Here is a 21,823-nt window from a genome sequence, read left to right as displayed (position 1 = left end):
ACCTCACTCTACAAAGGACATTGGCACTATTCCCCAGAGATTGGGGAAAGTGTGTCCATCATCCAAATGTTATTGGAGGGTGGAGTCTAGAACTCTCACCACCCAGATGCCTGAAGAGGGTGGAACCAAAGTATGCCAACACGCAAGCCTGTGGAAAGGGTGGACCTCCAGGATGCCCCGAGGAAAAACAGGAACAATAACTTTAAGGATGACTGTCAGACTTTGAAATCTAATGGAGTATGCCCTGCAGGCTTTTGGCATAGTGGAGGACCTGTGACACATATTTGCCTCCCAAATTCTCCTTATGGTAATTCAAATCTTTATGCTATGTCTGTGTCTCATTTGTATATTGGAAGCAAATAAGTTGGTTCATAGTTTTCACAGGTCTATTGCCAGAAGGGAACTTTATCCTAAGACGAACCATATTCTTGTAACTGATTTTGATGTGGTTTTGTACTTAGCATTACTAGTGAAATGATTTAAAGTTTTTGGAATATTGTCATGTAATGAATGCATTTTGCATACAGAAAGACATGTCTTCTTAGGATGACAGTTGGCGTCTGGGTCTGATATAAACGGACTCACATCTACAGTCAGACACAAAAGAGAGAGCTCTGTCATTTTGTATCCTGACATGTGACAGAAAGGAGACGGCTCAAGCAGCTGAGGCCCCAGGGAGAGAGGAGCCATTTGCCTGACAGCTTACAGCTGAATTTGTGAAGAGACTGGAACAGCTTAGGCAGATATAGGATGCCCAAAGAGACAAGCCCTTCGCCAGCTTGCAGATGAAATCAGGAAGAAAGCAGAGCGGCTGAGCCTGAGAGAAGAAGCCCAGAGGGGAAGGCTGAGACTGGGGCAGAGATCAGCGGCCATCTTGCTTCACCACACGGCAACACTGGGATCCACAGCAGCTGTTGGTGAGAAAGCATGTCTATTGATGCCATGATCTGGCCTTGGAACCATAACCTCCTACCGCTCCCCCCCCCCCCCCCCCAAAAATCCCCATTGTAAAAGCCAACAGATTTCTGGTACTTTGCACCAGTACCCCTTTGGCAGATTAACGCAGCATGTGCCTGTATAATGCAGTGAATCAATGGTGGAGAGTGGACTGTAGTTAACAAATATGAGAATGTTCTCTTGGGCATTATAACATTTATGTAATACTAATACAAGGTGTTAATAATAGGGTGCATTGGGGGAAAATATATGAAAGGTAAGATATGGGCTATAGTTAGTAATATTTTGATGATGTTCTTTCATAGTTTGTAACAAATGTTTCACAGCAATGCAAGGTATTGGTGGTAGGATGATACATGGAAGCCCTCTATGATGATATGCAATTTGTCTTATAAGTTCACAACTTTTACTATATACCTATTGTGTATGTATGTTCATGTATGAATGATACACCTCAATAATTTTTTAAGTGAAAAAAGTTATAAGGGAAAATGTTATGAAGTACTATGCACAGCATGATCCTAATTAAGTTTACACACACACATTTTTTTTAAGCACAAAGTATTTATTGTGCCTGTGTTTATTTTATGGATAGTTTTTAGTTTCTTCTCTAATTTCTGCATGTTCAAACTTTTCTACTATATACAGATATTACTTTTAACATCAGAAAAAATACCATTAAGAACTAAATGTAGGTAGTTCCATGTGGAGCTGTCAGGGAAAGATGGCTGCCCCAAGAAAGAATGTCAGTTTATAATTAAAATTACACTGCTTGACAGTGATGACGCTGGAGGCTACAGCGTATACGTTAGCTTCAAGATATGCAAGGACATCAGACAAAGAACGCTACCTTTCAACCACAGCTGTGCGTATCACAGATGTTTAAAGTTATTGCTAAGTGTGGGAATTTTGACTAAAAAAACTGGTAGTCTGGGTAGATTCGAGGCATCTTTAAGAGAAAATGTCTTGGGGAGCCCCACGGAATGGATGAAGTTCAGCGTCCCATCTTTGTGTAGACTCTTCAGAACAACATGGCTCTCCCCACTCTTAGCAGTCTGGATGCAGCCGTGTTCAGGGTGACCTGCCAAACGAAGAGTCCCCGTACTGCTTTATGCACTGTTTACATGTTAGCAAATTACAGTGGATTTCCATTTTCATGCTGTGTGGTGGAGTCACACTTGTACAGTGGAGACCAGCCCCAACTACAAAAGTTGTGGTGGAACAGAATTCATTTTCAGGGTTTGGTGCTGTAGCTATTGCCGTATTATACTCAGGATTTGCAGGAGTATAGTTTGAAAAAAAACAAGAAGTGGGGCAGCCTCCGAGAAGGCTCCAGCTCTGTCCAGGTCAATTCCATTAAGTTTTTTTGTTTGTTTGTTTGTTTTCTTTCTTTCTTTCTTTTTTTAATGTTATATTCAAAAAATATGAGGTCCCCATATACCTCCCACCCCCCTCACCCCACTCCTCCCCCCATAACAACAACCTATTCAATCATCATGAGACATTCACTGCATTTGGTGAATATATCTCTGAGCACCGCTGCACCTCATGGTCAATGGTCCACATCATAGCCCACACTCTCCCACAGTCCACCCGGTGGGCCATGAGAGGACATACAATGTCCGGTAACTGTCCCTGCAGCACCACCCAGGACAACTCCAAGTTCCGAAAATGCCCCCACATCAGAGCAGATGATCTGGGGCCATCTGTGGTGAAGCCCAGTTGATGATGTGAGGGCACTCGCTTTTTCCAGCACACCTAGGAACCTTCACTTCTCCTAGGGGATGGACTGGGTGATGGGAGCTGTTCAGAGTAGACCCTAAGACCTTTGACCTTCACACCCTCCCTGGTCCTTTTCTGTGATCCTTGTCTCATACAGATTTGTTTTTGAGTTAGTATAGCAGGACAAGCTAAAGGGAGTATTATGTTTTTTAATTGTTTTAGTTTTCATCCCCTTCTCCCTGTTCTATGGAAGTCCTCATACTGAGAAATTTGGATATTTTATATTAAATCAGTTCCCATTGATTTTTTGTTTTTGTAATTTTCAGAGGCAGGTTCCCACAGATGAAATATTATCATTTTCCAAGACATAATAAAGGCTACATGCGTGAACCTCTGTGATTCACTTGGAGGAGAATTCTGCCTTTGTGAGTACACACGTGATCCCCTTCTCCCTTCTGTTCCTCAGAACCCTGGTGAGGGGCAAGTAAAGAACGGTTAATGTCTATGTACGCGACATTATGTCTATGTTCCCTGTGTCTTCCATTCTTTTCTTTGGGTCTGGAACTGAAGTTTTCAGCCAGTATGGACCCACCCACTTTTTGAGATAAAATTCACTGTTTACTGTTTTGTTCCAGGTAAAATTTGATATGGCATTCAGAAAATTTGGTCAGTCAGAAAATTTTTTCTGCATTTTTATCATTATTACATAATCTTTGCAAGAAATGACTTTTTAAAAAAAAAAAAGATGAAGTTTTTAAAGAGTTCAGACACTTTCATTTGGGTGAGAAATACTCAAATTCATGTCTCAGGGATTGTTGTGACATTAGTTGGCATCTACTTGTCTGATGGAGCAGAAATTAAAGAAAAGGGATTTTTCCATGGCTCTGCAGATTACATCTGGTTTGTCATCTTTCTTGCAAGTGTTGGGAGCCTCTACACGCCTGTTGTGGTCAGGCACGCAGACAGCCTCACGAAAGGCTTCTCTGCAGCAGCCTTTCCACCATTGCTGTTTGGATTGCACATAGCACTTGCGTTTGCTCTGGGTGTCCTTCTCATGTGTTTCCATAGTCTCTATGGGTGACCCAGACAGACTCCACATCCAACCAAAACAGAGAGTTGTTGTTGATTTCAACCTCAAGAGAAATTCATCCTAAGCTGTACAATTTACATTAAACTAGAGCCTTAAGTAAATCGCAGGAGGTAGCTTAAACAAACAAAAATGTAACTGTATGACAAGAGAATTAAGAAGAAAGCTATCCAAGTTAACTGCTAATACAGAGACTTAAAATGGACCTGTTTGGGGTCAACCTGTTATATTTTAGAATTTTATTATTGTATATATAATGTACATAAAAAGTATGGAGATGATATGGTATTAAAAATCATGTGAGGGAGAAGATGTGACTCAAGCAATTGGGAACCCACCTCCCACAAGGGAGACCCCAGTCTCAGTTCCCAGGCCTCCTAAGGAAGATGAGCAGACCTTGCTACGAACAGACACGGCAATGAGCAATACTCCGCAATGAGTAGACGCCGCAGGCGCGGAAACCAGCAGATGCCACAGACGCCACGAAGTAAACAGCAGTCACCACGGCCGCCACGAAGCCAACAGCAGACGCCACAATGAGCAACTGTTGCAAACAGCAGTGCCCCAACCAGCAGGCACCGCAACCAACAGGGAGCAGAGGTGGCCAAGTGGTTGGGCACTCGCTTCCCACATGGAGGTCCCGGGTGTGGTCCCCGGTGCCTCCTAAAGAAGACAAGCAGTCAACAAGCAGACAGATGGGGGGAGCCTTCTCGGTGGGGAGGGGGCAATAAAATAATAATAATAAAACAAAAAATATATATTAGGAAAAAATCATGTGAGGCTACAGTAGTCAAAGAACAAGGTTTGGAACTATGTTGAAGGGTTAAAGTGCCAAAGCCATTTCTGTACCAACTCTTCTCTTGTTCCTGGGCCAGGAGGAGGGGATGAGGATGACGCCTTCTTCTCCAGTTCAGTATTGTCTCCCAGCAGCAGAAAAGACCTGGCTCTTTTCCTTCAAAAGAGAGGCAGAAGCAAGGCAGGCTAGCGTGGAAACAAACTGAACGTGTAACTTCCTCAAGCGGCATCTGGCTCAGGACTCCGGCAGCGTGTTCCGGGCGTCACTGCCCGCTCCTCTCGTGCTCTCTTGGTGCCACTCGTGGTCAGGATGCAGAACTCTTTGCTGTTAAGACACTGTGCTTTTCTTCAAAAAAAAAAAGTTCTAATGTCACCTTTGTACTTTTTTAAAGCATGTTCCACTGTTGGCGTCTCAATTTGTGAAATTGTCGTGCTTAAATTTTTTCTATAAGGCTCATGGGGAAATTCAGCTATTAATTTAATTTATGTATATGAAAATAAAGAACTAAATTCAGGGAGAACCAAGAAGGACAATCCCCATCCCGAAAAACAGAGAGTCTCTACAACGGCAAGCAAGACAGATCTACCCATCTGCCCCCTGGGGTGTAAGCGCCCTGGTAATCTGGGGCAGAGCAGGTAGCACCCTCCTAAAATCCTCACGAATGAGGGGTGAACAAACACAGGGGAGGAACGCAACCATGGGAAAATAAACTTATTAACATTTTAGTAATTAAAGACATGTACCATTGCTATAAAGATTGCGGTAACCACAGGTTCTGAGGGGAAGGGGAGGGAAGAATAGGTGGAATTGAGGGCATTTTCAGGGCATCGGAATTGAGTGTAAACCACAGTGGAAACTGGACCTTGCTTAGTAGCAATGCTTCAAGCTGTGCTCATTAGCTGTAGCAGCTGTATCACACCATTGCAAGGTATTACTAAGAGGGGAAAGTGCGGGAGGAGGAGGAGTGGGGTATATGGGAACCCCTTATACTTTCAGTGTAACTTTTCTGTAACCTAAAACCTCTTCTAAAATTACGTTTATTGTGTAAAAGACAATTAAATGTGAAATGACGATTAATATAATGAAGAGCTGTTTGTATCTAATATAAAGGCAAAGGGAGGCGGTGTGTGTCAAATAGTGATGAACTTGTGCTTTGGAGTCAGAGAGAACCGGGTTCAAAGCAGGATTGGACTTCATGTAAATTTAAGGGAAATCCCTGTATCTCTTGGGAGTTTTTTTGTAACAGAGATAATAACACTCACCTCCAACAGGCAGCGCTGTGTTTGGGCAATAAGTAGCCAGCCCGACCTAAGCAGCGGGGTTGCTGGTAAAACAAACAGCAGAAGGTCACAGGCAGGGAGAGTAGGGTTATCTACATAATAAAAGGGTTAAGTTAGGGGGTAGCAGCATGTCATTTCCTTCACTTTTCAAATTTTTTGAAATGCAGTTATGTGTTATGATTTCAAAAGTGCTTTTTAAAGAGAAAGCAAGATCATTTTATCCAGAATGTGAAGGGAAATGAGTTTTGCCCCCTGGACTGTAGGGTTACTTTGACTGCAATTGTATATTAAAATCCCTCTACTCAGGCTGTCTCCTACCGCCTCCAATAGAAGGAAATAGCAGCTAGGACCACCTGACGCGTCAGCCTGGTGAGGAAGGGGCCAAGCGGCCGCGCTCTTGGAGGTGGCTTCATTTTCGGTCTCCTTTGGGGCCCTGCGATGCCACAGCAAGATGTATGTCTGAGGGCCAGCTCATCCATCGAAGGCAGGTTTATTTTAGTAAGATCTGCATGCCGACGGCAGGGGAGGAATGAAGCTGCCGATGTGCTTTGTTTGGGCTCCACGTTATTGTGCCAAGTAAGTTTTGCTTTAAAAAAATTAATGACCTGAAAAACTTGAAAAGCACTCACATAAAAATTCAAATTTGGGGCTGGTCTTGAAAAAAAATAGGGCAATCCTAGCAGCAGAAGGCTTGCATTCTCTCTGGGAAGTGGGCACACCCTTCGACAGAGCACCGGCCCTCTAGTTTCCAGCCCCCCACGCCACCCACATTCCCTATTGCCCCGACACCTGGCCTGTCTCACACATTTGCAGTATCCAATCTTTTAAGCCATTTTGCTAAGCGCTCCATCAAAGGACACTTCAAGGACGAATGGATTTCTAGGATCATGAATGACATTTCTTTTTTATGTAGTAGCAACTGGATCTGCTAAATTTTAGTGTAAGAACAAGGTATGGGTTTCGTTCTTACAGCTTCTATTCAACACTGCACTGCACAATAAGACAAGAACAGAAAGAATCCAGATTGGAAAGGAAGAAATAAAGCTGTCTCTATTTGTAGAGCATATGATTGACTACATAAAAATCCCAAAGATCTAAAGATAAAGCTATTGGAACTATTAAGCAAGTTCACAAAGGACACAGAATACCAAGTCAATATATAAAAATCAGTTGTATTCCTGTACATTTGAAATGAAAAGTTGAACACTGAAAATATTTTAACTTATTACCATAACACCCAAAAAATCAAATACTAAGGTGGAAATTGACAGAAAATTTGAAAGATTTATATGCTAAAATTACAAAACTATGAGGGAGGAAAAATCAAAGAAAAACCTGAATAAATGAAAAGAGAAAACATTTAAAAATTGGAAAACTCAATGATGCTGATTTTATTATTTTAATATTGTGTACTTTCAAATAGAAAACACAACAGTACATGTGAATGTCTCCAAAACTCAACTTACCCCAAAATTTTAGGAATTTATGAATGGAAAAGGTGGAGTTGTTGCATTTTGCATAAGTTGTAATTTCTGTTAAGTTATAATTGATCCATAGCTACAACACAATCCCAATCAAAATCCCAGGAGAAATTTTTGTTGAACTGGATCATTTGACTGTAAGATTTATATGGAAAGATGAAGAAACTGAAAAGAGGCAAAACAATTTTGAAAAGAAGAGCAAAGCAAAAGGGCTTGTTTAAAGAACTTTTCCTCGCTCTGCCCCATTCTCTTTAGTCATCAAAATGAGTTCCAGGGAAGCGGACGTGGCCCAATGGATACGGTGAACGCCTACCACATGGGAGGGTCGCAGTTCAAACCCCGGGCTTCCTTCACCAATGTGGAGCTGGCCCCTGCGCAGTGCTGATGTGTGCAAGGAGTGCCCTGCCATGCAGGGGTGTCCCCCGCGTAGGGGAGCCCCACGTGCAAGGAGTGCGCCCTGTAAGGAGAGCCGCCCAGTGCAAGAGAAAGTGCAGCCTGCCCTGGAATGGCGCCGCACACACGGAGAGCTGACACAACAAGATGACGCAACAAAAAGGAACACAGATTCCCGGTGCTGCTGATAAGGATAGAAGCAGTCACAGAAGAACACACAGCGAATGGACACAGAGAGCAGACAACTGGTGGGGGAGGTGGGTAAATAAATAAATAAATCTTGAAAAAAAAAATGCGTTCCAGAAGCTCACTCAGTACACATTAAAAAATGCCACAGACATAATATTGGGCCACATAAATAGAATGGTCGGTAGAGAATAGTAAAATAACCAGGGACAAAAATGTAAGGAAAAAAGGCAACATTCTATATGGAATGTTTTAATAAGGCTAAAATCTCCAATTCAATGCATAGAAAAATGACAATACCATATACAATAGATGGTTTTTACTGCAAAAGTCTATTAACGTTAATGAGAAAGTTTAAGTATTTCTTTGTAAAAAGAAGTTTGAAAAGAAATCTCTTACTAAAATATTCACTACATGGTATGGTCTATAAAAGTGGAGACTATTAAAGAATTTTCAAATCTACATTACAAATGAAAATAGGAGAGTCATTTTGTAATCCACATGGGTCATGAATTTTAGCAAAGTGAGAAAATGAAGCAGGAGAACAAATATCTTAACAGGAAATATCCATTATCAACGGGAAACCTGTGAAATTATAATGATACAGTGTCATTTGCCCTTTCCTTTTTGTCCTTATTTCCATTTAGATGAACATAAACTTTAGAAGATGATCAGTCTGGATCATTTCTTAAATGATTCATCAAATATCAAATGTTGGACGATGAGCTCACACTGGCGACGGCAGGGGCAGAGGGGAGGGTTTCAGGGGTCCTCGTGGCAAGAGGATTAGATGGGGGGCGGGGGAAACGCTGGCCAAAGAAATGCCTCTGTCCCCTCACAGCCAAGTTCACCTCGATGTGGGTGGATTTTTTGCAGAGAAACTCACACACATTCTTGGCCCACTGCTGGTCATCGTGTGAACGTGATTGCCAAAAAATGAACGTGAAGCAAATTTCCTTCCGCCAACAAATGGATAAACAAACGGTGTCCCATTCAAGCACTGAACTACGACTCGCCAATAAAAACAGGCTCCTGGCACAGGCCTCTGAGCAGGAAGGCCGCGCGCCTGAGCGCACCCTCCGCGTTCTTCTGCCCCTGCTGAAACCAGGAACCTCTCGGCGAGTCATAAAAATAAGAGTGTCAGAAGAAGGGGGCTCACGTTAACTCCCTGCTTACTGTCATGCCGAGAATTGTTTGAAATGTTTCACCTGTGAGGCAGGCTAGTAAAATAGGGACTTAATAGACGGACCTGGAACCTGGCAGGGTCCGTGTGGACATCAGGAACCCCCAGGATGGCTGCTGGAGGAACCCCGCCCCAGGAGTCTGCTCTCCAGGGGAAAGGCCTCTTCCAGGAGCAAGGAAAAGCCCGGGTGCTCCCTGGGACCTTGTCACTGGGTGCTCACTGCGGGATTGGGGGGTGGGGTGATCAACCCAATAGCGACAGCTGGAGCCCCTCCCCTGCCATCAGCCAAGGGGCGGAAGGTTAGCCGGTTAGAAGCCAGGCACGGGCCTGCCCGCGCTCGCCCTGTCCTCTCGCCTCTGGACCCGTTCCTGTCCTCTGTGGGCCGCTCTCGCCAATTTTCCTCTGCCGTGTGGCCACAAGTAAACCTGGGGATTTATCGTCTATAATGGGGAATTGTAGCTTCAAAATCAGCCCTCTTCATCCTCTTTCACCCCCTTCCTCTCTTCTTAGGATCCCTGCTCTGTTTTTCTCTGTTATTTTCTCCCATTTCTCTTCCCTCCCTACCTGAATAAATTACTGGCCCAACTCACCTGGCGTGCTCTTGAAATTCATTTCTGCAGCATAGCCAGGAACCTAGACAGAATCCAGTAACACAATGTATCTCCTCGTTTAATCCTCAAGACTAGTTTAATCCTCTAGGAAGGAGGCGCTTTGATTAGCGCCATTTTAGTAGGTGAAAGAAAATTCAAGTACAGAAACCTGGCTGACTTGCTCCAGGTCACACAGCCAGTGCTCTCCAGAGAAGGAAAGGGCACCTTCTCACAAAAGCTTGTCTTTTGGGAAGTGGACTTGGCCCAGTGGTTAGGGCGTCCGTCTACCACATGGGAGGTCCGCGGTCCAAGCCCCGGGCCTCCCTGACCAGTGTGGAGCTGGCCCATGTGCAGTGCTGATGCGCGCAAGAAGTGCCCTGCCACGCAGGGGTGTCCCCCGTGTAGGGGAGCCCCACGTGCAAGGAGTGCACCCCGTAAGGAGAGCCGCCCAGTGCGAAAGAAAGTGCAACCTGCCCAGGAATGGCACCACACACACGGAGAGCTGATGCTGCAAGATGATGCAACAAAAAGAAACACAGATTCCCATGCCACTGACAACAACAGAAGCGGACAAAGAAAATGCAGCAAATAGACACAGAGAACAGACAACTGGGGTGGGGGGGGGAAGGGGAGAGAAATAAATAAATCTTTAAAAAGAAAAAAAAAAGCTTGTCTTTTACTTTAGTCTCTGGAAAGCTCTCCTTGGCTATGCCAGAATTCCTTTGGGATAAACCCTGCTCCAAAAATGCTAAATCACGTCTTAACAGACAGATATTTGCATACAATTTCCTCCAGGTTGAAGAGACAAGTGTATGCTAATCTGACAAGAGTTGCTTCTGGTTTGCATAAATTAAAGTTTATTTATTACAGGGTGTCAGTATGGTTAAAAAAAGAAAAGCTGTTTATTTCAGACATGCGAGCTTTCTATTAAAGTTGCCTCACTTCTTTCCACATGAATACACTAATAAACTCTTGGATAGGGTTGGGGGTAGGTATCAAACTTGGTTTCATTCCCATTTTCAATGAGAATTTTCAGTGAAACTGAGAAAAAGCAATGCCAGATGCTCCAACAAGTGTTGCACATTATCCAGAGTGGGGACACCAGGCACGCGCCCCCCTGCCCACATGCCAGCTCCTTGGGGCCAGGGTCAGGATACCATTGGGCAAGCAGCACCTCCAGGCGGCCAGGGGTCTCTAATAAAGAGCCATTCAGCCAGTTACATAGTTACGTAAATTAGTTCCCAGGCACAGAGTTAGATGTAAGAGAAATCTGAGAGAGAGAAAATTACAACACAACTTGATTCTTTCCAAGTTTTGAGTCTTCCCTTCTCACTGAAACATGCTGTTTCCATGTTAAATGATAATGGTACAGAAGCAAGGGGGTGACCGGGGAAGCTCTGAAAAAGAGTGCAGACTTGAAAATGAAGAAACAGGCTGATTTTAGTATATCTTCAAGGTTATATTCACATATTCGTAGAATGAAAGAACTAGAAGAAACAATTTTACTTGGATTTAGCCCCTTGTCTCGCAGGTGGAAAAACATGAGATGAAGGGGGGGGTCCACTTACTTGCAAAAATTCATACAGAAAATTTATTAGATAATTCCCATGTGAATAGCATGCACACACCCAAATAATACCATTTACAGATGAATATGCCAATAGATGTAAGAAGGTAAACTGGAAGGAATATATAAATAAGCATATTAAATAATACATAAGTGAAAATGTTAGTAATTCAACTGTGTGAAGAACTGAAACCTGGAATACTGGGCAAGGCTAAACCACAAAACCTGAATCCCGCCAGGAGCCCCAGCACGTGCAATCCAAAGGGGGAGTGTGGTCGGCTGTGTGTAAATCTGTTAACTCCCTTGAGTATAAATGCCCAACAGCCTCTGTATTAGTCAGCCAGAGGCGTGCTGATGCAAAATACCAGAAACTGGTTGGTTTTATAAAGGGTATTTATTTGGGATAGGAGCTTACAGATACCAGGCCATAAAGCATAAGTTACTTCCCTCACCAAAGTCTATTTGGAGCAAGATGGCTGCCGATGTCTGCGAGGGTTCCGGCTTCCTGGGTTCCTACGTTCCTGGGATTTGCTTTCCTCTGGTTCAAGGTTCCTTCCTTCCTGGGGCTGGCTTCTCTTTCCTCTGGATGCTGACTTCCTGGGTCTTCAGCATCAAACTCTAACATCAGAAATTTCCAACTCTGTCCCTTGCCATGCCTTTCGTCTGTGAGTCCCCACCCACCAAAGGGTGGGAATGCGACGCCCTAATCATAACTCAATCATGGCCATGTACAGATCAGATTGCAAGCATCATCCAATATTTCTTTTTGGAATTCATCAATTATAGCAAACTGCTACATCCTCTACCAAAGGAGCATAGCAGGAATTCCTGCTTACTCACTTTGCAAGGTTATTGGGAAGGTCAAATGATAGAATCCATGAGAAGATTCACAGAGAAGCGCTGTGCCAATGTTAGCTCTGATCGGCATCGGGGTTATCAATCAATTGTTCCTCTCCATATGGTTAGGGTTAAAAGGCTGGCAACGAACAGGACAGTGGGGACATGTTTGGGGGGATTCTCTTTACTTTTTACTTTTTTTGAAAGGTGGCCCTCAGGAACATAGAATTGAATTGGTCATATGCCCTGATCTGTGTTCATGAAAATCAATTGGAAGCACTGGCTTTTTTAGACTAGAGAAGTTGTAGGTATACAGAAAAACCACGCATAAAACACGGAATGCCCATCAACCACCCCATTACTAACACCTTGCATTAGTGTGGATTTTTTGTTTTTTGGTGGTTTAATCTGGGGAGTTTTTCAACTCTGCTTGTATTTGCTTGTAAATATGATTTTAGAATAAAGGAATATACAGTGCCCCTCTCCTTTCTTTATAGTAAATTTACCAGTACTTGTTTTTTTGTTTTGTTTTTTTTCAGGTTTCTTTTTTTATTAACTTTATTTCAAATTCACGAAAATAAAAGGACAGAGAAGGGCAGACAAAAAGTTATGGAAACATTACTCCTGAATAGTTCTTTTTCAGGCATTTTTATCTCCTCTAATTATTAATCTCTATATTAATTCTAAAGGGAAAAGAAAGAACACAGGGTTTGGTTTTGCGAGATGTGAATACGATTAAGCATTATTTTCTCCTCTTCATTTTTTTCATTACTAGGGAGGCCTCAACTATATCATTGACCTAATCTGTGTTCATCTGTGTATCTTTCTGAACACTAGAGTTAGCCATTGAGAAGGGGGGAGATAAAGGTACCTGGATGAGTTTTAAGAGCATACTACATCCCTTATTATCCTCTAACCCACAAGTCATTTAGCCACATGAACCCAGCCTTTCAAAACCATTAGTTCGAATTCACTGAATCAAATGATAAAAAGTGACTTCCTTTTCAAACTTCGTTCCTGTTAGGGCTGTAGAATGAACAGGCAATGGGTTCAAGTTACACATTCAGCGCAGAGTCAGGGCAGGTGGCCTGTTGGTGCAGAGGTCTGCTCTCCGTTTTTCTCAGATTCTTATGTGAAAGAGTCCTAGTGGGTCTTGAATTCCAGCAAATATTTAGGAGAATATGATTAGAGTAAAAATGTCCCTACCTTCATCAGGTATCTTTTTTTTAATATAATTTTTTATTTTTAAAAAGATACTTAGATTACATAAATGTTACATAAAAAATATAGGGTATTCCCACATGCCCTGCTCCTAACCCCTCCCACATTTACCACATCAACAATGTCCTTCATTAAGTGGCTTTTCTGCATCCTATACTTGTTGAAGTCTTTTCTTGCCTTTTTTACCTCTTGGTTAGAAGAGTTGGCATCACCATCCCTAAATCCTCAAGATTGGGGAATGAACAATGGACTAAAGTAGATTTATTATTATTCTACTACAGACTTTTTATTATTCTAGCAATGGAAAAACTCTTATCCTTGATATAAAAGCAGTGGCCACCAGAAGTTCTGAGAAGAGGGAAAGAGAAGAGTAGATGTAATATGGGGGCATTTTGGGCATTTTGGGGGGCATTGGAATTGTCCTGCATGACATTGCAATGACAGATACAGGTCATTGTGTATTTTGTCATAACCTACGAAATTGTGTGGGACGGAGTGTAAACTATAATGTAAACTATAGTGCACGGTCAGTAGCAATACTTCAATACATGCTCACCAGTTGCAGCCAATGTACCACACTAAGAAAGGACGTTGTTAATGTGGGGAAAGTGCAGGAAGGGGAGGGAGTGGGTATATTTTTTATGTAACATTTATGTAATCTAATGCTTCTTTAAAAGTAAAAAATAGTTGTCCTAAATGATATTGCAGGATCAGATTATGGACTTTATATAGCCAGCTTTAACCTACTGAATGGACTGGGGGAGAGTGTGAACTACAGGGTAAACTATCATCCATGTGGTGCAGCAGTGCTCCAAAATGTGTTCACAGAGTGCGATGAGTGTGCCACAATGATGGGGGAGGTTCTTGGTGTGAGAGGAGTGGGGTGGGGGGGTGGGGGTATATGGGAACCTGTTATTTTTTTAATGTAACATTTTTTTGCATGATGTATATATCTTCAAAAAGATAAAATTTACAAAAATGATGGGGTGGGGAGCTGGGGAGTGGGGTATATGGGAACCTCTGATGTTTTTTATGTTTTTTTAATATAACGTTCTTTGTCATCTATTAACTTTAATAGAAAAAGTGTAAAAAATAAATATAATAAATAAAAATTTTTAAAAAGTAAAAATAAGTTAATAACAAAAAGAAGAAAAAGAAAAAAACAAAACAAAACAAAGAAAACTTTGGGCTTCTCGGCTCTCCGGGGCCTCTCGTTTGCCCTTATAACCTCTAAAGGCACAAGGATGGATGGTTTCTTTCTCAGTCCCTCACTCTTCTCTTCTTGCGGATCTGACGGCAGCCCTCTCTATTCTCCCGCTAAGTATATTGGCCACAGTTGGTCTTCTGCTGGCAGGGCTTGTGGACCCCACATCACTTTCCTTTCTTCTTTTCCACTATGGGTAGCAAAGTTGTGTAGGAAGAAGAGGCAGTAGTGGCAAGAGACATTGGCAAAGACCCCAGGGTGGGCTGGCGGGCTCAGCCGTGCTCGCAGTGCTGACCTGGGAGCTTCCTCCCGGTTTGCTGGGACCTGCCGTGGCCAGTGGGCAGTGCCCAGCAAAGCCCGGTAAGGTCCTCTCCCAGGGGCCGATGCGAGCCCCTGAGTGCTACTGGCAAAAGTTTACTTGAGCCTGCATCTCTTTGTCCTCATTGTGTATGGTCGTTGCTGGAGGTACCACGTTTGCTGATGGAGGAGTATGACCTGAGCCCAAAGGCAAAATCTGCGCATGACCCTGGACCTTGAGCCCACAGGAGACAGCCATTCTGGGGGAGGATTACCGGCGGCAACTGGTTTTGGAGGAGCAAGAAGGAGAGTAGGCAGGTCTGTGGCAGCACCCATACCAAGTGGTACTTGTTCTAGCACCAAAGACCCCTCGTTGGACTGGAATAGTACCAGGAATTTCTGGTGGGTCTGGGGTCTCACCTCAGGCCTCTCCGTAAAATAGATTAGCATCAGGAACTTCCCATTGCTGTGGATTTCACTGAAGGCCTCTCTTAGGACAGGGGTGGCACCAGGAATTTCCTGTTGAAATGAGGTCGCTTTGAGGGCCTCTTGATGATCTGAGTTAGCACCAAGGGTTTCTTGTTCTGAGCTAACAAAAGTGTTATCAAAGAGGCAGGATCCAGAGATCCACCAAGAGCCTGTTTCTAAGGTCCAGGTCAGGGACGCCCTTACTAAAGCTGGAGGTGGGACAGCAATCATGCTCACTCCTGATGGGATCTAGGTAAGAATCAGGTAGCTTAAGAGATTCTACCTGTGATCCCAAATCTTCCAACAGAAAGCTGGGGCTTCTCTCAGAGGAGACCTTGGGAGTTGCTCTTTGGGGCAAAGGAGAACATACAGCAGAATCATTCGTATCACACTCTGTCTGTCCAGAGAATAGTCCTTCATCACCAGGAGTCCCTTCCAATGTCTAGGAATGAATCTCAGCTACAGGGCCCATGGTGAGTAGGGACACTTATTTTGGAATTCTTGAACTTTTGGAGCCAAGACTGGGTTGTCTCCTGGCCCCCATCTTTAATTAAAGGTATATTTTGTACACCAATTACATTGTCTATGTCAAGAGGGTTTAGGGGGAAGTGGATGTGACTCAAGCGATTGGGCTTCCATCTACCATAACGAAAGACCGGAGTTCGATCCCCAGGGCTCCTGGTAAAGGCATGTCAGGCCCACACAGTAAGCAATGCAGCAAGATGATGATGCAACAAAAAGAGAAAAGAGAGATGCAGGGGAGATTCAAGGCAAGATGTGACAGAAACCAGGAACTGAGGTGACGCAAGTGTCAGGGTACCTTTCTCCCATATCCGTGGTCCCAGGGATCGAATCCCAGTGAAACCTAGAGGAAAAAGAAAATGAGAAAAAAATACAAAAATAAACAGATACAAAGATTGCACAGCAAATGAACACAGACAGCAAAAACAGCAGGGGTGGGAATTAGGGGATCTTGCACTGGGCATGATTCCTTTTATCAGGTCTTTACTCCCACATCAGTGAGTACCCTGGGTGGAACCTTCTTGGTTTTGGCTTTGACTACTGGGGGTCAGACAAGTCCCCTGCTGAGAGGCACTTTGGAGTGCCCTGGTAAACCCATTGCAAGTTAAGGACTTCAAGTTCTGGAAAAGAACCTCGGCCCTATCCCAATTCATCCGTGCTATTCCTGCTCTAGTCAGAAGTCTCCTGGCTGGCATGGGTGGTTTGGGCCCTGTTTTTATCTTAACATCTCTTTGTTGAATTCTTTGCTTTAATTTTCCAGGGCACACAGTCTTGACCAATACCATATATTTATTGGTTGTCTTGGATGTCTTCTTCAGTTGGCTGTTTTTCTTTTTGTTTAAATCTTCCTTCCTGACAAATCTGGAAGGTCTTGCATGGGATGATCGAGACATAGTTCCCAAGTAGGAAAAACTATAGGGTATGGAGCACAGGGTCATTGGTCCATTGGAAAGTCTTATTTCTGAAGAGAAACTGAATGTCCAATGATTGCGCTCAACCACAAGGTTTTGGTCACTGCCCTGCTTGGGCTCTGAGGACTGTGCCTGCCCACCCACCCCTGCCCCCCCGGCTTGGAGCCTGTGCCAGCCCTTGGGCAAACTGTCCAACTTGCCCTCATTCCCACAACTTCAGGGCAGCCAATCCCCAGGGACACGAGGGTAGTGCAATCATTTTTAACACATTATTTCTCCTTTTCTATTAAATTTCCAATCCCATTCCTGACCTCCCCAAGTTGGGGACCACTCTCATTTACTAAATATATATCCTTCCAATCCACTTCCCGTAAAGGTACTTTCCTATGTTTATCTCTAATGAAATTGTTGTGGGTGGTGCTTGTTTGAATTTATCTACTTGGTTATGATACAATAAATCTCATCCATGCATTGTTATTTTCACAGCAACATTTGTTCCTGTTGCCATGCAGGCATACAGTTCCTCCTCTGTTCCTGCATTGTGGTCCACCCTAGGAACCTGCCACTTCATCCATTCTCCTACTGCTGAGCAGCTAGGCTGCCTCTAACTCTTTGCTCTACTGCCCACCCCTCCTGGTGTGCTTGGGCAGATTTCCTGGAGAATATGAAAAGAAGAGCAGGATTGCTGAGTACTTAGTTGCAGTTATTTCCCCATATTCATTGAGAACTGATTATTTGTATGTTCTTTTTATTTCTTTCATGTACGTTTTGTTGCCTTTCATCTTTTTTTCCCCTATATTAGAGAAGTTGTGGGTTTACAGAACAAACATGCATAAAATACATTCTTTCTTATTACATGATTAGTTTAGCCAATTTTTTGTCTATTTTAAATTTTTTCAAAGAATCAGCTTTCGATTTTGTTTTTCTCAACTGGATTTTTGTTTCTTGTTTTGTTTGCTTTCTTCTGCTTTTTATTTGGAAACTAAGGATTTCTAGTATGCCTTACTTTAGCTCATTGATCTGCCAATTAAAAATAAGAATTGCTGAAAACTCTATTGTACATTTATCTTTTCTTCTGTATTGCTGGGCCAGTATATATATTGTGGCCTTATTATTAGGTTTCAATAGGTTCATGATTTTTACCTTTTAATTATTTGCATCAAGAAAAAATCAAGTATCAGTTTCAAGTCACTCCTTAACTTCTATGCAAAGTCCCTATCTTTTCTTCATGAAAAGTCATGCAGGTCTGTGGTTAAAACTATAAAGGTGGGAATGTTCTTTTGGCAAATATGGCAGGTGAGGGTTACTGATAGAGGGTACCGGGCGTGGGTGTATGCAGGATAGGGTGCACCTGGACCATGCCTCTAGGGATGGTGTGTTATCTCCACGGGCGGAGAGCCGCGCAATAAGAGAAGATATTAATAAGGTATTAAATTCCCACCTGGGGAGTCCTGCTATGTTCTCAATTAGAGGCACAAGAATCGAGAGCATAGGCAGTGCCTAATAAAAGAAAACAGACCAATACGTCAAGCCCTCAGTATTATTGCAAGTAACTATGAATTTTATTCTTCAAAACTTGAAATTTAGTTGTTACCATAGGTTCCAAGGGGAGGGGGAGGGAACAGCAGAATAGATGTAACATAAGGCATTTTTAGGACTTTAAAATTGTTCTGCATGATCTTGCAAGAACAGATAGAGGCCACTTCAAATTTCATCAAAACCTATAAAAGTGTACGGTGCAAAATGTAAACAAAATGTAAAACATTGACCATAGTAGCAATGCTTCAATATTTGTAATCAATTGTAACAAATGTACCATACACATGTAAAACGTTAGTAATAGGGGAGAATGGAAAAGGGAAAGGCATTGAGTATATGAGATTCCCCTGTATTTTCTATGTGACTTTGCTGTAACCTAAAGCTTCTTTGAAGATAAAATGAAAAACTTAAGACCCTGGGGGAACATACGGAAGAATTTGTCACTGTACAAATAAGACAACAGATCTTACAGTGAAAGAAGACACAACATATAAAAATTTTTTTTAATTTTATTTTTTATTTTTTTAATTTATTGAAGTATATCACTCATATATAAGCATACAAAAACAATAATTGTATAGTAATTGTTGCGAACTTATAAAACAAAAGTATGTTAACATCATACAGGGCTCTCATACCTCACACTACCATTGACCTTGCATTGTTGTGAAACATTTTTAACTAAAGATTAAAGAGCATCCTCAAAAATATTACTACTATTCAAAATATCTTACATTTGGTTTATTTTTCCCCCAACCCACCCTATTATCATTATTATTTTATTTGCTTTTTTTCTTACTTTGTTTTTTTTGGAGAGGTTTTGCATCACAAAAGGGTCACAACTGTGGCAGGGGAGGATCACTGGTGTGGGGTGTCAGTGATGGGGGTAAAAGGGGGAGGGGTGCACCTGGGGCATGCCGCTAAGGCATGTAAATGTGTTCAAGTGGTCATGGGGTGTTGTCTTTGTGGGTGGAGACCCATGCAATAACCAAAAGAATATTGAATTCTCATCCTGGGGAGTCCTGCTACATTGTCTAATAGAACAGAAAGAATCCCCTAAGTGTATGGGCAATGCCTAGTGAAGGAAGACAGACCATTATGCCATGCCCTTGATATCGATGATTGTACTTATGAACATTCTCTTTTGAAATTGAAACTAAGCCTAGTATTATATATTGCCTAGGAGTTACCTCCTGAAAGCCTCCTTGTTGCTTAAATGTGGCTTCTCTCTAAGTGAAACTCAGCATATAAATATACTACCTTCTCTCTGGCCTGGGTCACTACTCCCAGGGATGAGCCTCCCTGGCATCAAGGGATTATCATCAAGCATCAAATAACAGTGCATCTGGATAAAAACCTTGACCAAAAGGGGGAAATATGAAATATAAATGCGTTTTTATGGCTAAGAGATTTCAAAGCGAGTCAGAAGGTCATTTCCGTGGGTTCGCTTATGCAAGTCTCAGCAGGATCTCATTGACTGCCACAGTAAACAATGCCTCAGGCAGGGGTGCACCTGGGGGCTCTAGAAATATCTAGACACCATAAAACAAGGCAGACAAGCTCAGGAATTTGGCACGTTGTCAGTGGGCCTTACTTTGGAATTTATGCTCCCCAGTCTAACAGAGTTAGTTTCCCTACACAAGGCTCTTCAGTCCCTTTTATTTGAACTTATAATTAGCACTATATTTGTTAAATATATGTCTCAGAGACTTAAATCTTTGGTTGTTTTATGTGCTGGTTGATCCCTGAATCTCAGCAGAATTGCAGCACCTACTCTCCAATTCACTGGATTCACCCAGGGCAAATAACAAAAAGATGATGATGGACGATGCCCATCCCAAGGAACAGAGAGTGTCTGCAACTGCAAGCAAGATAGCTCCATCCATCCACCCCATGGGATCTAAGCCCGCTTACAATTAGAAACAGAGTGGGCATCACAACCCCCAAATCCTCAAGACTGGGAATGAACAATGGACTAGAGTACTTATTATTATTCTATTATAAACATTATTATTCTAGCAGTGGAAGAACTTATATCATTTACATAAAGTGGAAGAACATATATCATTTACACTAGAGGTTCTGAGGGTAGGGAGAGGGAAGAATAGGTATAATATGGAGGCATTTTTGGGAGACTGGAATTGTCTTGCATGACATTGCAATGATGGTTACAAACCATTACACATTTTGTTATATCCTATAAAGTTGTGTGGGACAAAGTGTAAACTATAATGTAAACTGTATCCACAGTTAGTAGCAATGCTTCAAAATGTGTTCATCAATTGTAACAAATGTACCACACTAATAATAAATGTTGTTAATGTGGAAAGGTGTGGGAGGGGGTGGGAGTGACGCAGATAGGAATCCCCAATATTTTTATGTAATTTTTATGTAATCTAAAACTTCTTAAAAATAAAAAAATAAAAAATTTAAGTCTATAGGAGTCAAAATGTATGAGTCTTTATAAACCTGAAAATATTTCTTATATTGTCATCATGATGTACAATGATAGTTTACTTCTTTTCCTTCAACACATGGTACTTTTATTCCATTTTGTCCTTGCAACCAGTGATGCTACTGAAAAGTTGGTATTCACATGACTTTTTATTTATTTGTAGATTATCTTATTTTCCTCTCTGGAAAATATTATAATTGTTCTTTTGTTTTGAAGTTCTTAGTTTTCATATTGATATGTCTAATGGTGAGTGGAGTATGTGGTTTATTATGTTTCATGTTGTTTCAATTTAAAGTTTTTGTTCCTTATGTATGCTTTTCTTTACTTCTGGGAAATACTGCATCATTATTGCTTCAACTATTGTCTTCCTTCCATACTGTCTTTTCTTTCCTTCTGAGACCCCTAGTAGACAGTTATGAATACTTGTATTGGACTGCTCACATCATTTTGAAGTTCTTTGCCCTGGCCTCATTAACAGTCCTTCAGCTGATCCCCTTTGACCCTGAAAGGGTCATTGAGGATGTTGCCTTTATTTGAACAATTATGCTTTTATTACCCTATATACTTATTTGACTTCTTCCAAAGAACCACGTGTTCTGGCTTTGTGTTGTCAATATTCTCTCTTTATCTCTCCAAGAGTACTTGCTAAGCTTATGTTAAATTTGTGTTATTTATGTTGCATTAGTTTTGGTTCATCTCTTCAAGGTTTTTCCAGTGGTGACTTGTTGCTCACTTACCTCACAATTTTTCCTGGTTTGATGATTTTTATTCCCATGGGATAGCCAGTTGCCTCAGCTGGTGCCATTGACTGGGAGAAAGGCCCAGTGCCTCCACCTTCCGGCTGAGCATCGGGAGAAGTGCCTCTCAATGCAGAGAGCCACTCTGCTTCTGAGGCATTGCGTGGCCCCCAAACACCCCCTGATCCCAGTGTTCTCCCGAGCAGCCGCTCTCCCATGATATTTCTCAGGATATCTTTCAGAAGGACGCTAGAACTCAGGGCACACCCAGGGTAGCCTGCCTGCCAGCTTCTCTCCTTGCTTTTTTTTTTAAAATTTCTCTCCCCTCCCCCCCGACCCCAGTTGTCTGTTCTCTGTGTCTATTTGCTGTGTCTTCTTCTTTGTCCGCCT

At 42.3% G+C, this 21,823-nt stretch overlaps 2 pseudogenes; one reads left to right on the top strand and one right to left on the bottom strand.

Annotated features, from left to right (window-relative positions):
- Positions 1-1,681: 1,681 nt before the first annotated feature.
- Positions 1,682-3,760, top strand: LOC131280279 (CMP-sialic acid transporter-like; annotated as a pseudogene).
- A 406-nt stretch (positions 3,761-4,166) lies between these two features.
- On the bottom strand, positions 4,167-16,684 carry LOC105744672 (methylcytosine dioxygenase TET1 pseudogene; annotated as a pseudogene).
- Positions 16,685-21,823: the final 5,139 nt, after the last annotated feature.

This window comes from Dasypus novemcinctus, chromosome 2, assembly GCF_030445035.2.
Source record: "Dasypus novemcinctus isolate mDasNov1 chromosome 2, mDasNov1.1.hap2, whole genome shotgun sequence".
NCBI classification, from domain to species: Eukaryota; Metazoa; Chordata; class Mammalia; order Cingulata; family Dasypodidae; genus Dasypus; species Dasypus novemcinctus.
Note: the sequence above shows the minus strand (reverse complement) of the source record. Positions and strands in the feature narration are given on the sequence as shown.